Source organism: Cupressus sempervirens, chromosome 8 (genome assembly GCF_028749045.1).
Source record: "Cupressus sempervirens isolate cs-2001-9-10 chromosome 8, ASM2874904v1, whole genome shotgun sequence".
NCBI classification, from domain to species: Eukaryota; Viridiplantae; Streptophyta; class Pinopsida; order Cupressales; family Cupressaceae; genus Cupressus; species Cupressus sempervirens.
The window spans coordinates 12,425,345-12,441,753 of record NC_143125.1 but is presented as its reverse complement, the minus strand read 5'-3'; the positions used below and the strand labels follow the sequence as shown (position 1 = coordinate 12,441,753).

The following is a 16,409-nucleotide window of genomic DNA, read 5'->3' as shown; positions in this document are numbered from 1 at the left end:
ATTTGAAAAAAGAGCAATTTCCAGTGGGTACATATAATACGTTGAAGATGAAGAAGTTTGGACCATGCAACATAATGAGAATACATGATTCTGGAAATGTATATGAAGTAGAGTTGCCTACTGAATTGAATATTTCACTTGTATTTAACATTTTAGATTTGACAAAATATTATGAAGGAGGTGATGAAGATGAAGTTGCAGAAGTGAAGTGGAGTATTCCAGTAGCTAGTTCAGCTACAAAGGAGATTGAGGAGATACTAGACAGTTCTGTTAGCAAAAGCACTAGGAACAAAACTTATGAGGAATATCTGGTCAAATGGAAAGGGAGGCCAATTGAGGATTCATCATGGCTAGCAAAGGAGGTTAATCGTCTTAGTTTTCCTCTGAACACCTGAGACGTGACAAGGTCACTTCTCAAATTACTTTGGGTGTCTGATGCAGGAGCATCCTGGGTGTAAGAGCAATCTTGCATCACAAGAAAAGAAAAATAAAAATTAATTTCAATCTTTCCTATTTTAATAAGGTCTAGTAGATAGAGTGGTTACTATTTATGAGAACTTGCTATTTTTAGTAAGTTTGTCATATGAGCTCGGAATGTTCTCATTTTCTATAGGAAGGTCTATTTTAGAGTTGTAAGCCTACCATAAAGATCTCATTGCTCAAGCATAAGTATTAGAGAAGTTATTGCGAATTTTCGATAGAAAAATTTGAGGAAAAATCTTCAAACTCTCCGTTGGAGGCCTTCGAGTACCCGGATGAGGTCCGAAAACTAAATGTAAAAGCACTACTGTAGTTTCGAGCATATAGATCATGAGTTGGCATTTTTGAAAAGTGGTTATAATAGCCAATTGGAACAACGGTCCGTGAGTTATGGCCTTTCAAAGTTGGGCTACCCGAAATATCTAAAATAATTGTCAAAGATGTATTTGACCAACTCTATATGTATTGTTAGGGTTTGTCAGCCCTAGGTATTAAGTTTCATATTTTAGAATCTTCTTGGCAACATCAAATTGCCTATTTAAGAAAGGCCTGAACATTGTCTAAGATAGCTCTGGGTGATAGTTCGTAGCTTGCCTTGCAAATTATTGTAATAAAGGCGCCCATGTGGGTTAGCATATTGTGCTTGTGAATTCTATAATATCATATTTGCAGCACAAATATGAAGTCTATATTTTGTTCTTGCATTTGTTGTTGTTTCTTTATTTCTGTTATGAGTTTATGGTATTAAGGGGAGCACCCTTCATCATCAAGTCACTAGGGAAGACATCAATTCAGAGGAGACACCTTAGTGATTATATACAGTTAGCCAAGTCACTAAGGAAGACATCAATTTGGAATGTGACCCTCATATTCTTGTGGTATATTAGACAACTACTTTTTGTAGTCTACAACCCTGCCCTTAAAACACCCAAGCTATTTCGCCCTACAGATCGTTAAAATGCATGACCATTTAATGGAATACATGTGTGGATGGCTAACTCATAATTTAGTGTTGAGCATTATGCAATATGATATTGTAATGCTACTTTTCACCTTACTTTGTTTGCTTTTGCCTCTTCTTCCACTTCTCAAACATTTCTTTTAACCAATAATAACGTCCAATCTGAAAATTTTCCCTTTCACGAAAATTATTTAGAAATCCATTTTCCAAAACTAAAATATAATGAAGGCCGTCTGCAGTTGCGACCAAACAAATAAGAATCAAACTGCTACACATTGAATTCATTTAAGTGAGAGTGTGCATACAAGTTCGCACCCAAAATCTGTTCTGATTAAGTCACACACAAACTAATGCTGTAATGTGATGCAATACTAATGTTTGAAAAAGATGAGAGTTATCTGTGACCAACAAATACGTTTGTACAAGTTACTTCAGTAAATGGTTACTCTTTACGAGAAGAATATTCGCTTGGTCTTGAATAAGTTTCCAAGCAGCATTGACATGCCGTAGTTCTGTTAATGTTCCACCTACGTTGAAACGCAAGGTATATATTCCTGACAAAACCTGGAGGTCCAATAAAAACAATTTCGTAAGATTTCAAATATTTCAAATACAAATATGTATTTCTAAACTGATTAACTGCTCAAAAGTTCAAAAAAATGTCATCGAAATCACTTCAAAGCTTGTAATATCATGTTACATTTAAAATCATCTGGTAGTGCTTACCAGTAGTACTGCAATGGTGAAGATCACATGCCCATGCTTTTTTCTCTCCGTGTTTTGAATTCATGAAAAGTAGGTTATTCTTATTACATTGGTTGATATGTAAGATGACATATTTTGTATGGAAGTTAGCAAATGGTCGCATCTTATCCTATCTTCCTCATCATTTATTCCGAGGATTCAGATTTGTATCTCTACATCTAGTTATTTCTGTGTATTTTAATTTTGGCCAATGTTTCCTTCCCCTACCAACTGTTGTGAGCCACTTAAGATACAATTATTTTGAGTTGCACGCTAGGGTCAGTGTATTTTTTAAGACTAATCCCAATTCATTTAGGAGCAATCTGGGAGTGAGGAATCTATTGATCACATAAAGGATTAAAAAGACTACATCATTATTTTAGACATATTATATGTATGCTTTCTTCTTGCCTTCAATCTCGATTCACTGTCATTGAATCAATCATCTAGAAGTTTAAGTTAAGATTTTACATATTCAACAAAAGTATTTTGTAAATAGTGCTAGGTCCTTAGTGGGATTTAGACATCAAAAGATCAAAACAAGTCAGTTTCTATCATCAGCTTTTAGCTAATTTATTTATGTAAGTCTGTTAAATTCTAAATGTTGATTCACTTTATAAGTGTGGATATAAACTGAAGTAAAACAACGAATTTATAAATTCTGAGATTTTCATCTATACAAAATCCTAACTCTTAATACATTGGTGAACACATTTTCAACATCTTCAAAGGTACATTGTATTATATTCAAATCATTTGAATTCATATATAGCTTCAGTATTAATCCCAACACATTTATCTATATCAAATACTTGTTTAATGCCTTTTTTAAATTAACTTGAATATTGATATATTCTATTAAATATTATTTTGCCTCCTAGATATATGTGGATGCTAAGTTTTAAACAATATAGTTACATTTGTTGTTTATATTATTTTTAATTAATTTTTTAAAATAGACTATTTAAAATTTTAAACATAAAAGAAAACAGATTCATCCATAATTTTCACTTTAAGCTATGTATATTTTTAACATCATTGTATTATCACTTCATTTACTTCTTATCTTATTTTTCTATATCATGCAATGACTTTTTATTTGAACATTGATTTTCTATTATATTATCACATATATTTTGTACTGAGACATACCACACCATATGGATCCCAATTCAAGTAAGTCATGGGGATGTCCTAGGGCTATACATCTAGTTTGAACTGTATCGAAGCATCCCATGCCTGTAAGAAATAAAATATTTTTTTAATTTAGAAATTCTCGTTTTGATTTATTTTAATATTTGATAATGAATTATCAATTGATAGTTATGTTTGTCTAAGTTTTAAGTATAGGATGGCAAGGGACAAGGGAATGTGGTTTTAGACTAGATATTTTAGTTACTTTTTAGAGAACAAAAGAAGATCAATATTACAAAAGATATGCAAACTCTTAAGATATATATAAATTTCAAATATATATGCTAACATTGATCAAGCATAGATCACGAACGTAATATAAACTTTGTCAACATACATATTTACATGAACTAAGAAAGAGTTGTCTAGTTGGTGTATATGTTCAAGTGACAGATTTACTATTTAAGATTCCTTGAGGCCTCTTATAGACTCATGCTCTATTATCCAACTCATTGACAAAAAGGAACGATTGAAGTAAAAAGATAATTGGTTATGTTTCAGTTTGACCTCTGCTAGAATCATAATAGATTGAATTGTTATGAGTTGTCCGTGCTAAGCATGATTAATAAATTTTTGCACTATGAAAGTGGCATTTCTTGCCAATTATGACTTGTATTCAATAGTACTTATAGAAAACAGAATTTGTTTGTGACAGTGCTTGTATAGTAAACAAGTTCTCCAATGTATGAAAAAATATAATCCTTGATTATGACTTGAATTATGAAGATCAAAGATATGAAATAGGGCATATGTATTTTGTAGTTTTTGTGATCATGATTAATCATTGGTATATTCCTTGGTCAAGCTAATAGTTACAATCGGGGTGGACTAGTGCTAAGTAATGCGTAGTTCTATTAAAACCAAGTTTCAAGGTTGATGAAAAACATATCTGCTTCATGTCAAAAAGGTCTAGAGAAGATGACCTACAAACTTATAATAAATCTAATGATTGCAGAGTATGTTAGAAAGTATGGTTTTGATGCTTCCTAATGGTCGTTCAATGTTAGTACTATTAGAGTTTTAAGCATGATATCTTTTAGTGTGTAAGCATAACCTTTGTACGCAATTTTTTAATACACCTGATTAAAAAATATAAATGCTTCTAGTCTTAGATGCACATGTCATAAACTAAATATGTACAATATGCATGAGACAGATTTGAGAAAAAGAAAAATGAAAACGTGAAATTGAATAACTAGATTCTATAGATGTCTTGTTGAAATGTGCAAACATCAAACAATGCCAAATAAATTTATGAAAAAAATGAGGAAAAAGGTGTCATTAAAAATGAAAAAGTTGAGTGTTGCATACCGTATGTGACAAGTATATATGCCCACTTTCATTTACAACATCCAACAAGCTTGAACTTAGAGTGCGACCATTATCTGGATCATTCTTTGGAGGTAAAACTCGAAAACAAACTAATGCAAAAGTACGGGGCGCCATGATCTACTCAAAATTTATGGTGGAATACATTATAGGTAAGTCATTCTAAAAATCAGCTCTTCTAAACATGCAAATAGCATTGAACAACAAAAGGTGGCAAATTGTATTCATGTGAATCTAACTGGTACTTGAAAAAAATTACCTAAAACTTGTTATCTTGAGTAACAAGATTTTCAAAATGTTGAGCGAGAGCAACATGATTTCTAATATAAGCCTGTAAATTTGAAATTCCATAAAGACGCAAGACCATCCACAACTTCAATGATCTACACAAGAGAGGAAATATGAGGAAACAAAAAATTTAAATCTATCAGGGAATTTTCAAATGTACAAAATTTCTAGCACTAACAGAGATTAGTAAATGTCAAAGTAATATAAAATCACATTAAAAGGGAATAAAGCATGTTAAATTAATTAAGTCTTAATTTTACTACACCTTGTCTAACGAGATATAAGTAGAAACCTAGTATTTGTACAATGTAAACAGCTTGGTTCTTGATAATTTATTCATATAGAGGGAAAAAACACTCACCTGAAACGACTTCCAAGTGGTATTTGCCAATCTTTGTAATCAATCACTAGCTTAGAGTCTGATGCCTGGAAACAATACGTGAATTTGATGTCATTTTCACCATTCACACTACAAGTGTTAAATGCCTGTTTTAACTGTATCAAGTGGAATTATTGAAGAGAAGATGGAGAACATAAAACTAAGATGCAAAGAGAACAAATAAAGAAAGCAGAGCTTTAAGGAAAGAATACTTCTTCTATTTATTTTATTCTGTCATGGAATTAGAATTCTTTTATTAGATAAAAAACCATCTAACACCAATATATGATGGCTTGATCAGTTTAATACTATTGCCAGTCTTAAATTTAGTATACAAACATACACATAAGATCTTTAAACAATGTGAGACAACAACTTACAGAACGGTAAGTTGCAAGCCTCTCATCTGGAAGGTCTTGGGTTCGAGTCAACTTGAGCTTAACAAATAATAATAATTATTCTCACCTTCATCCCATTACCCACAAAAAGGATCTTTAAACAATGCATAAAGTCAAAAGAAGCATATTAAATTTAGTGTCTTAAAATAGAAACAAGTTGGACTAATTATTGTTTATTATTTTTAATTTCTATTTTATGTGTATGAGATTTGTTATCTTTCTTTTAAACCATGACTGCAGTTAATCTTATGCTTTTAAAATAATCCAATTACACTAGAATGACAATAACACATTCTAGTCAGGAGTTGTTTCCCTGCCAATCATTAGTGTACAAACAGACACATTCACATAGGACTTGTATCATTCCATAATCCCAACTTCACACAATTATTGGCTGAAGAACACAGCCCTTATACATAGAGTGACAAATTCATAGTTGTTTCCCTGCCAATCATTAGTGTACAAATAGACACATTCACATAGGACTTGTATCATTCCATAATCCCAACTTCACACAGTGATTGGCTGAAGAACACAGCCCTTATACATAGAGTGACAAATTCATATGCACAAGTACAACAATGACTACTAATATGCCACACATATCCACTGCAAATGATCTACAGATAAAGAACATTTGGCAGCATAAAGTGGGTGCGATCTATTGGATGCATTATCCTACTACATTTGCTAGCAAAAAATTCTGTAAACAATCTTGTCTGAAAAAGGGATGTCAGTGCACTCCATACTACATACCTATCATCCACCATCTATCATGACAGTTAAGCATTGTATACTACTTGATGTCATCACTTGCAAGTTCCTGAGTAGAACAGCATATACCATATCTAAGGCCAAGAATATGATTTCCATAACTCATTAATTGTCTAGGTCATCCAACCAACACATAAGTTACATGTATTAAAATAATATCTCCTAAGTTAATTTATTTCTATTTTAATGGTCACTTCTGGATATTGTAATATCCTATACAATAGATTCTTTCTACTATTTATATGTTTCTTTTTACAAACATCATGTTTATAAACTCTATAAGAACAATTTGTTCTTTGCAAATGAATTATCCAATATTTATTCAATAATTTGTCTAATATGGTATCAAAGTGGGATTTTTTATTTTTCCATTGAAAAATTTTTAGTTTCTAAAATCTTTCGTTTGAAATATTTTTAGTAAATTTTCCAAAACAAATTTCAGGAAATCCATGACTTTGTTCTAGGGAAATACTCTTCCCTACCCACATTTGTCTTGTCTCCTGCAACTCACGTACATATTTTTGGCCATCTTTTTGCTTCAAAAAGAAAAGACGACCCACGCCTCATCCTTTGGCCTCCATCGAAGGGTTTTTTTGTTGTTGGCTCATTTTTTGGGGTGTTGTGCTTCATTTTTTGGGGCTCATTTTTTTCAAACTTGTTGGTTCCCAAAACTGCAGATTGGAATCCTATGAGCCTTGCCTGCTCGATGCTGGAATATCCAATTGGTTAAGGCCAACTTGACAGGATCGGCCAATTCAATTTGGATCCTCTACGCTTCTGGCTCTACAAAACCAAGGCAGGTGCACCTAATCCTAGACAAAACACTTAGATCCACTATGCTTATAACATATTGATTAAAATGTGAATGTTTTGAAAGTTTTCCTAACAAAAAAAATTATAGAAAAACTTTAAATTTGAAAATTATGAATTAATAAATAAAAGTAAATGATTGTATGAATGTGCTAATGTTTTAATTAAAGAATAGCTATATCCACATACCTTGAAATCTTTATCTACTAGACTATTCCCTGAAATCAAGTGCCTCGCATGCTTCCAACCTTACATATTGATTGAAAGACTTGCGACCCTTCTACCCTGATTTTCCACTTACTTGAAAGGAGGTCATGAATATGTAGTCCTTTCCAAGACTTACCAGCTAAAGGTGCACCTCTACCAATGTTGTAGCGGATTAGGATTTTTCATGGTTCTCCTCCTTGTGTAGTCTTAGCTATCCAATTGACCACAAGGGCAATTCCTTACCATTTGAGGTCTTTCAAACCCATTCCTCCATTCTCCTTTCTTCTCACACACCACTCCTATTTGGTAGCATGTCTTTTTTTGTTACCTTTTCCATCAGATAAAAGGCAATGTCTAATGATCTTTTGGACATAATTTATTTGTGAATGATTGAATAGCTAGTCAAAGAAATAGTAGATGAGATATATTGACAATATCTTTTAACAACCTATAACCTTCCTACTAAGAATAGATATATGTTGTTCCACTAGGACATCTTTTTGTCAATTTTTTTCCTTACCCAATCCCACATTGAATTGATAGTTGTGGAAACAGAGAAAGGGATACCCAGATATTTGACAATATGGTTAGGGCCACCCCAAACTGTTCCAAACCTATCATACCCAACTGGAGGATGTTCTTGCCAACCTAGCATTATAGATTTGGTCATTGACACTTTACTACACAAAAAAGAACAAAAGATATCAATCTTAGCAACAAGATTTTCAATGTTCCTTTCAGGGAATGAAATAGTAATGTTGTGTCATCAGCAAAGTGTACATTAATTTGAAAGATCCTCCTGATTGGAAAGTGTAATCCCTTTGAACCTTGGAGATATTGTTTCATCCCTCAGTATATAATGCAACGAGTCTGCAGCAATAACAAACAACACTGAGGCAAGAGGGCAACCCTACCTTATAGATCTAGATAGAGAGAGATGAGAGTCAAAACCTGTTTGTTAAAAAAGGAGGGGAAACCAAGGCTTTTCATCATCGTGATACATCTCCATTCTATCATGTCATATGCTTTCTCATTATCTATCAGAAACATGGATGCTTGCTGTCTTGAACACTTTGCCTAGTCCATGGCCTCCCAACAAGAAATTAGGTTTTCTAATATATATCTTCCCTTAAAAAAGCCAGTTGAGTAAATTTGATCACCTTAGAAAGAATGTTTTCCAATCTTAAGCGAGGATTTTGGCCATAATATTGTAGGAGACATCAAGAAGGGTGATTGGTCTTGAGTTCTTAATCAAAGTTTCATCTCCATCTTTGGGAATGAGTTTTATCAGACCCCAGTTGATGAAAGCTCCCAGTGATCCCTCTTCTATTGTTGATATATACATCATCATCAAATCCTGCTAGATCCAATCTATATTTGTTTTGTAGAACTCAATTGGGAGGCCATATGGTTCCAGTCCTTGTCATTATTCATAAATTCATTAGTGCATTTATGACTTCCTCCTTTGAGAGTACCCTCAGAGGAGAACAGTTTAGCATAGTGTACAACAAAGGCATTTAGGATACCCATTTGGTCCTTAATATCTTGACCATCTTCCCATATATGTTCAGTTTTGTCTTTAGCTTCTTTGCATTTCAATAGTTGGAAGAAGTATAAGGAACCTCTATCTCCATGTTACAACCAATTGATCCTTGCCCTTGTCATAGCACCTTGAAAATTAATGTTTTGCAGGCTTCTCAGAGAATCTCTTACTGTGGTCAATATCTCTAGAGTTTTAAGGGTCTGATTGCATTACCTTTTCCGCATCAACTAGATTCTTGTGAAGATCACTCCTTTCTTCTATAATCTTTAGCTCTCTTTTCCAACTAATTGAAAACGTTTCTTACAAATATTCCGCATAGTTTCCCATCTTTTAATAACATTAGACATGTTTAACTATATTGTGATTATACCACCTAATCACCATAACATCAGTCCTCTTATCCTCATCCTTGATTAGGAAGGTATTTAAAGCAAATCCCTTTGATTTGGATCTTGGATCTTTATCTTGGTCCATCAAAAATATTGTAGCAATAATGAGATGATGGTCAGACAGAGTGTAAGGGAAGGCCTGCATAGTGGAACCCTCTTGATTTTTCTTGGAGCTATAAGAATCCTTGCACACACAGAATCTATCCAATTTGATGTATATCCTTCTTGCCCCCTTTTAAAAATTGGTCCAAGTTTACCAAACTCCCTTATGGTCAACCTTACCTCTAGCTAAAGGGTTCTTAGCCACATTTATAGTCGCCAATTCACTTTCGGTTTTAATTTTTCTCTCAAGCACGTCCACTTTCCTTGTCGCATGAGAAACTTAACGCCCTTGAAGTGCCCAGCCAAAGCCTTAAACCCGCGGTCAGCCCTTTTTCCCCCATTTTGAACCACTTTGAACAATAGTTCAAAATAGTTCAAAGTAGTTCAAAGCGGTTTGATGCAATTTTTATTACTAGCGCTTTCTTTGCGCAGGTAATGTATCTCACTCGGTGGTTTGTTCTTCTGAAGCACTTTGAACAACCTTGAACCTCGGTTCAAAGTAGTTCAAGACTTACGTAATGATCACTTTCAAGCGTGGAAAGACAGCGCGCCGCCTTTCACTCATGATCCTGTCAGATGAGCGTGGTCTAAAGGACAGTCCTATTTCCAAGGAAGATAATCATTGTAAATCGTGCCGAAGATCTTCAAGCCGTCAAAAGGACTCAATTTGATTAATGTTGAAGCGTCCGAAAAAGGAAAGAATTTAATGCGGAGCTCATGCAAAGGGTTTTCAAGCATGCGAAAGCTGGCGGAGGTGATGTCGAAGTAGTGGGTAATTATTATCCTGTACCCTCGCACGAAGTTACTGCTTTCCTTTAAAACTCATGTAATTACCTCCAAAGTCTATTATCACGCGAGAAGCTGGTATAGACGGGGAGCTGTTAAGGAAATAGGAGAGATTTTCTGGGTTTTCGGCGAAGAACAGGTGAGAATTTGACAATCCTGTTTGCTCTGCAACTATATTCGTTTCCAGATTTGTCTGTTTAGTCTCTGCATTTTTTTAGATTATCATGAGGACGGTCTTGCATTTCCTGGGTAACACTTCTGGTTTGGAATGCAAGAGACCAGTTATATGTGACACTGATCTACGAGGGGTAAAGATAGAAAGCTTGCAGACCAAGTTTTTAGAATATTCTAATGAAAATAATGGCTGCATGGAAGTGTTAACTAGGGGGTTAATAGAGGCCGCAACGTTCCCCCCATCATTTGTAAGCCCTAAACTTTTGCAGTTGTGTATAGATCACTATGATGTGAGGAGCAAAAGTATTCTGAGCGAAGATGGCACCCCTGTTCTTTCCATTTCGAGAGAAACTGTTGCCTCAGTCCTGCGTCTAACGACTAATACTTTTGCAGTGTTTTCACCTACCCAAGCCTTGGCTGAATACCGGGCGAATCCTAGTACATTTCGAAATACCCTAGCCAGGAAATGGACTGAAGTCAATTATGGGGGTGGGTCTAGGCTGCCGAAAGTCATTAAAAAAGATCACATGCAACCTCACATTCGTGACTTGGTCGTAATGTTGCATCGTGTGAAGGGTTCAGCAGATGTTTCTCTCTTTGAGGAATGGATGTTTAGATATATAGAAATTGTTTTGAAGGGTGAGCAATGGATGGATTGGGCAGAAATTATTGCTACCTCTCTGAGGACGCAATTGAGGCGTGCCAAAGAGTTCCGTGAAGATTTCTACATGGCCTCCTACCTGACCTATTGTATTGCATGTACTTGCGACCTCACCCCTTTGCCTCATGGTACTTGGAATGAAGAAATGTGTCTGTTTCAGTATTGCCCTCTATTGCAAAGAGATAATGTCTTAGAAGATTTCCGCAAGGTTCATGATGTGCTTCTGGATAATGTCCATATGTCTTTGAAAAAGACGAAAATGCCAAGGCTCTCCACAGAAGCTCAAAAGTTAGTACTGCAATATGGGAGCTTCTATATACAGTTTCCCAGGTTCACATACTTAAGAGTTGGAGGTTTTGAAGAAGAACCTGTGAAGTTACCTAAGTACGCCTTGGATTGTTTCATTTTGGCCGAATTGTGCAGACAGCTCTTTTCTGTTGTGAAAGACAATCTGCCAAAGCAGAACTGGAGGTTACTTTTTCCCATTGAATTGAGTTCATTTGTCTGCAGCAGCATGGATAATGCTTCCATCATTGGGAGCAATTTACTAGGGTTCAATTTTGGCTTCTATCGCGGAAGGAGGGATTTTGATAGTAAAGGCTACGCAACTGAGACTCTTGGCCTAGAAATGCGTCCTCCGACTGTTTCATATTTAGAAGATATTTGGGAAGATTGCAGAAATGCAGAAAGATCATACCAGGCTGACCCTTCAACAAATTAAAGCTTTCAAATTGAAGTTCAATGTAGAAGGGATAATGGATGATGGCCTTAATCTGATTGAACCTAGCTGGAAAAAGTCAGACGAAGCAAGGTTCTTGGCAGTAGATTGGTTCAAAGAAGAGGAAGATGACATTAATAGAAGAATCGGATTCATCCTTACCTATACGGATGATTGGTTGCAGCAGAGAGCTCACAGGAGTATCAGAGAGCCTCCTGTTGAAGTAACTTCTTCTCTTGAAATTTTTCAATCTGACATTTCCTCTCCCCCTGTTGCACGTGACACAGTCATTCAAACAAAGAAGGAAAAATCTCATCTCCAGCCACAAACAACGGCCCCCAGGACAAGATCTCGCTCCAAATCCGAAACTCTAGAACGGGTCGAGGACCGAAAGACCGAAATGGCATCTCAAGGCCCAGACTCGAGTGAAGGATTGGAGCCATTTGATAGTGGAGATGGAGATGTCCAATTTAAAGAAGCCCCCAAGACAAACCAGCTCAGATTCTTGACTCTGGTCAGGGATACGCAATTGAGGCCAGCAAGCCCTACCATCCCCTCTTGGCTCTCGAATTCAATCAACAAGAAAAGAAGCCTACAACCTGTGATTACGCCAGTTAAGGACATTGTCACAAGATATGCAGTGAAAGGTTCAAAGGCCAAGAAAATGAAAACAGACGCCCAATTGGTAAAGGACCCCCAAACCGGGAAGATAACTGCGGAGGTGGCCACTTATAAACAGAAGCAAGATTCCACAGAAATCGATGAGGAAGGACTGAAGGTCACTTCCATTGACCTGGGGACTATAAATAGGAGCACTGGCAACAAATTTTTAAAGTTTTCTGCCGATCATATGCTCACACAATCAGAAAAGGACAACAGAGAAAAGAAGCGCTGAAAGCTATGGTGACTTCCATGGCCGAGTACATCGATTCCTTGGTAAATCTTGGAGTCGCGCCAATCATCTAGTTGCCGCAACCCTTCGACCCCAACTCTGCAGAAAGCCAGCTGCTGACAAGACAGGTGCAAAGGGGGAAGCTCTTGATGGAGGCCATGGGAGTCCGGGTAAACAACATAATTCAGGAAGGTAACGAATTTATTTCAGAATTTACAAATGTCTACGCAGAAGGAGAAGCATTGTCAGGGGAAATTCAAACGTTAGTACCCGTGTCAGAAACAGAGTTATCACGATGCCAAGCCCTAGTTTCCCAGGTGACAGAGATAGAAAGCTTCGGCGTCCTTAAGTTCTTGGGTGAAAACCCTATGACAACCGTAGACCAGTGCATGCTATTCGTCCTGAAGAATAACATGAACTGGAAGGAAACGGTCTACAGGGAAGCAATTAAAGAAATCCAGAGCATTGAAAGCAGGATTACTAACGTGCACGAGGAACTTATTAAGGACATGAAGATAGTAAACCCAACGGGCATCCTGCAGTTTGATGAGAGAAACATGGACACAGAGGTGCTAACGAAGAGCTTCACCGAAGTGGCCGAGCAGATCAGGGACAGCGAACACCCCAAGGCCGAAGATTTCTCCACGCTGGCGAGTGTTGAGGCCATGCTGCGCTTTAACCGGAACCTGATGCCACGACAGAGCTTGAAGATGAAACAATACAGGTGGCAAAAAGATGCGTGTCGGGCCCGGCTTTTAAGCCTGAAAAACCCCCACCCTGCCGCAACTCAAGAATTGGTGGCCATGTTTCGTAGCTGGAAATTAGTGCGGCAGACGGTCGGAGAAGAAGAGGAGGAAACAAGTGAAGGCGCGAGAGTTTAAAGGAATAGCTAGGTGTCTTTCTTTTTAGTTTTTATAACTATTTCTTGTCTTTAACCGAAAGAGCTGGGCTTTAATGGAGGCTCTTTTCGGGAATTCAAACTATAAATGTTGGGGCATTAAACCTTTTTAAGTTTCAAGTAATAGTATCTTTAGCAATAGATAGTTAAGTTTCTTTTAGTAGCAGACAGTGTTTTAAAAAAAAAAAAAACAGCAAGCTGAGATAATATATGCATCTTTGAGCTTTCAGAAGACTTTGAGCATGAAAGTTATGGTATTCATATATTAAAGATTTGGGGTTTACGCTTTGAGACTTTGTGTTCGAGGCATTATGTTATCATTACTTTGTGAGTGAAAACTGTGAATCTCAAATTCTTAGCTGCTGTTCTTTTTATGTAAGTTGATTGAGAGTTAGTTCAGTTTCAGTATCGTTTTTTTTGCTTGAAAGGTTGCATGTAATGGAGCGAAATCATGCTTTGAAATGGACTCTATTTACATGTTGGTTTTCAATTTCATTATTGTTTCGTGATTGGTGCTGTTAATCGCCTCGTTGCCGAAGAGCAACCGAGAGACCCTTAAGCATTTTCTGGTAAAAGTGCGAAAATAATTTCAATTCATTGTAAATCCGAAAAGGGAGCTGTACCTTGAGAAAATTCAAAGAAGAAGTTAAAGAGTAGGGTAGAAACTTCTTCAACTGTTGTGAATAGTTGTTTTCCCCCAAGAAATGGGCATAGAGTAAAATCAGTTAATTGTAAAGGTGGGACAATCTGTTCACTAACAAGGGTCAAAGAGATTAAACTTCCCAACCATCTTGGCCCAGTAGAATCTTTCTTCCCCTTACCATTCAACCTTATAACCCCCTGTTTTATCTTGTTGCATTTCAATCATATTAAAGTCACCTCCAATGATCCATGGCACTTCTTTCATTTAATACATCTAGTTCCATAGAGTTATTATGTCATTATGTTCATTATGAGAATATATTCAACACATTACCACCTCCTTGCCATTCACATTAAGGATCACCCATACCATCCTTTTACATGGAGATGATCCCCATTATAAGGTGTACTTCTTTCATTTAGGCCCAACGAGAATGGTTGTACCTCCCTTTCCTCTAATATGATTTGTGAAAATAGCCTTGGCATCCTTCCAAATGCACTTGAGGGTTGTTTCCAATTGGAAACTAGTTGCTTCATTTCTTGGAGCATGACAAAGTCTACTTCTCCATGGTTCCTAAGAAATCTTTTGATGACATATCTTCTGTTAGGGTTTTCCAGACCTCTGACATTCCAAGATATATATTTGGCATTCATTTGTCAATAAGTTATTGTTCTATATCCATTGGAGCTTTAAAACTTTTTGAGCAATTAGGAAGTTTTCTAGGCATCTTGGTAGGTTTGATACTACTGACAAAGTTTTTGGTCTATCCTTCTTTCTTTTAGGGAAAGGTTCAACATCCTTGGTGAGTTCTTCAAATTCCACCACATTCCTCCTTACCTCCTTCCTCCTAGATCTCGGTTTTCTTGACTTCTTCTTGTCACTAAATTAAAAATGATTCCCTACCTCTCTGCTGACAGAGCCTAGACAATCAATCTCCTTATAATGTACCCTACTAACAGGAGTCTCATTCTCCTTGGGATCAACTATCCCGATGATAGATGCCAATCTACAAGCAAGGGAGAAAGATTTGAGGAAGGAAGGGCATAAAGGAGGGGGGTGGGTAAAAAAACTAGGTCAAAAACACTGAACTTGCCTTCGAGTTCATAGGTCCTTTTAATTGCTTCCAACCCATCACTGTCAGGTTTATCTGATTAGTTAGCCTCTAAATCTATCGAGCTAGTAGTCACTTTATTTCCACCAAAAAACATTAGGCTCCATTATGCTTTCCAGTCCTCTTGGGGGGGGAGAGGGACCTGACAATGGTTTCAATTTCATCATCAAAAGGTAAAACTGATGTAATTTGGATTTGATTATAGAGTTTTTGCCCATAAATCTTCCTAATGTTTTCTAGGACGATCTGTTGAACACTCTGGGTTTGGTGCTTAGGTTTTGATTTAGGAGAATTTGGCAATAGACCAAGATTTATTTCACTAGGATCAAAAAGAGAGTTTAATAGTTAGAGATCACCAATCTGATGAGTGTTCAGTTTCACTGGAGCATTGAACATGGTTTGGAATGCATCAAGGGAGGCGCAACTTCATCAGAACCGACATAAGGAACAACATTGAGGGAAGGAATGGAGTCCTAAGAAAGACCAACAATAGAATTTCCCTGCAGAGATGGTTGATTCAAGGTTAAAGGCAGAGTAGGGTTATCTTCAGGGTTAGATTTAGGAAGCAATGAGACCTTCCTCTTGACCAGAGGGCAATCTTTCCTTACATGACCTTCCTAGCAGGCCTTAAGACCTCTTAGAAAGGAGATGGGGCAAAAGTATGCAAGAACATGAAGTTTGAAGACTAATTATTTTGGTAGGCCTTTTCTTGAATCGATAGCAATAAGAATTCTTGCATCCATATGTAGGAGTAATGTATCCATTTTGTCAATCCGGATGACCTTGCCAAGGGGTTCTAGGGCTTGTGGTATAAGATTCCATGAGAATGGAGGAAGAGTACTGATAGTAATCCATAGGGGTGAGGAAAGAGTCACAATTCTAGAGTTAATGCCCTTAGGAGACTAGGACTTGGCTCTGAAGTAGGAAG

General features: G+C 36.5%; 1 pseudogene across 1 annotated transcript in view; it reads right to left on the bottom strand.

The window, feature by feature from the left end:
* Window positions 1-1,661: 1,661 nt before the first annotated feature.
* The window catches only part of LOC149541328 (tyrosine decarboxylase 2-like), a 222,713-nt pseudogene continuing 207,965 nt past the window's right edge, over window positions 1,662-16,409 (bottom strand). Inside the window, exons 9-12 of the transcript XR_016355325.1 lie at window positions 5,358-5,422; window positions 4,968-5,091; window positions 4,691-4,828; window positions 1,662-2,005 (exon numbers count right to left, since the gene is read on the bottom strand). The product of XR_016355325.1 is annotated as a tyrosine decarboxylase 2-like (transcript). The remainder of the gene's footprint in view (window positions 2,006-4,690; window positions 4,829-4,967; window positions 5,092-5,357; window positions 5,423-16,409) is intronic.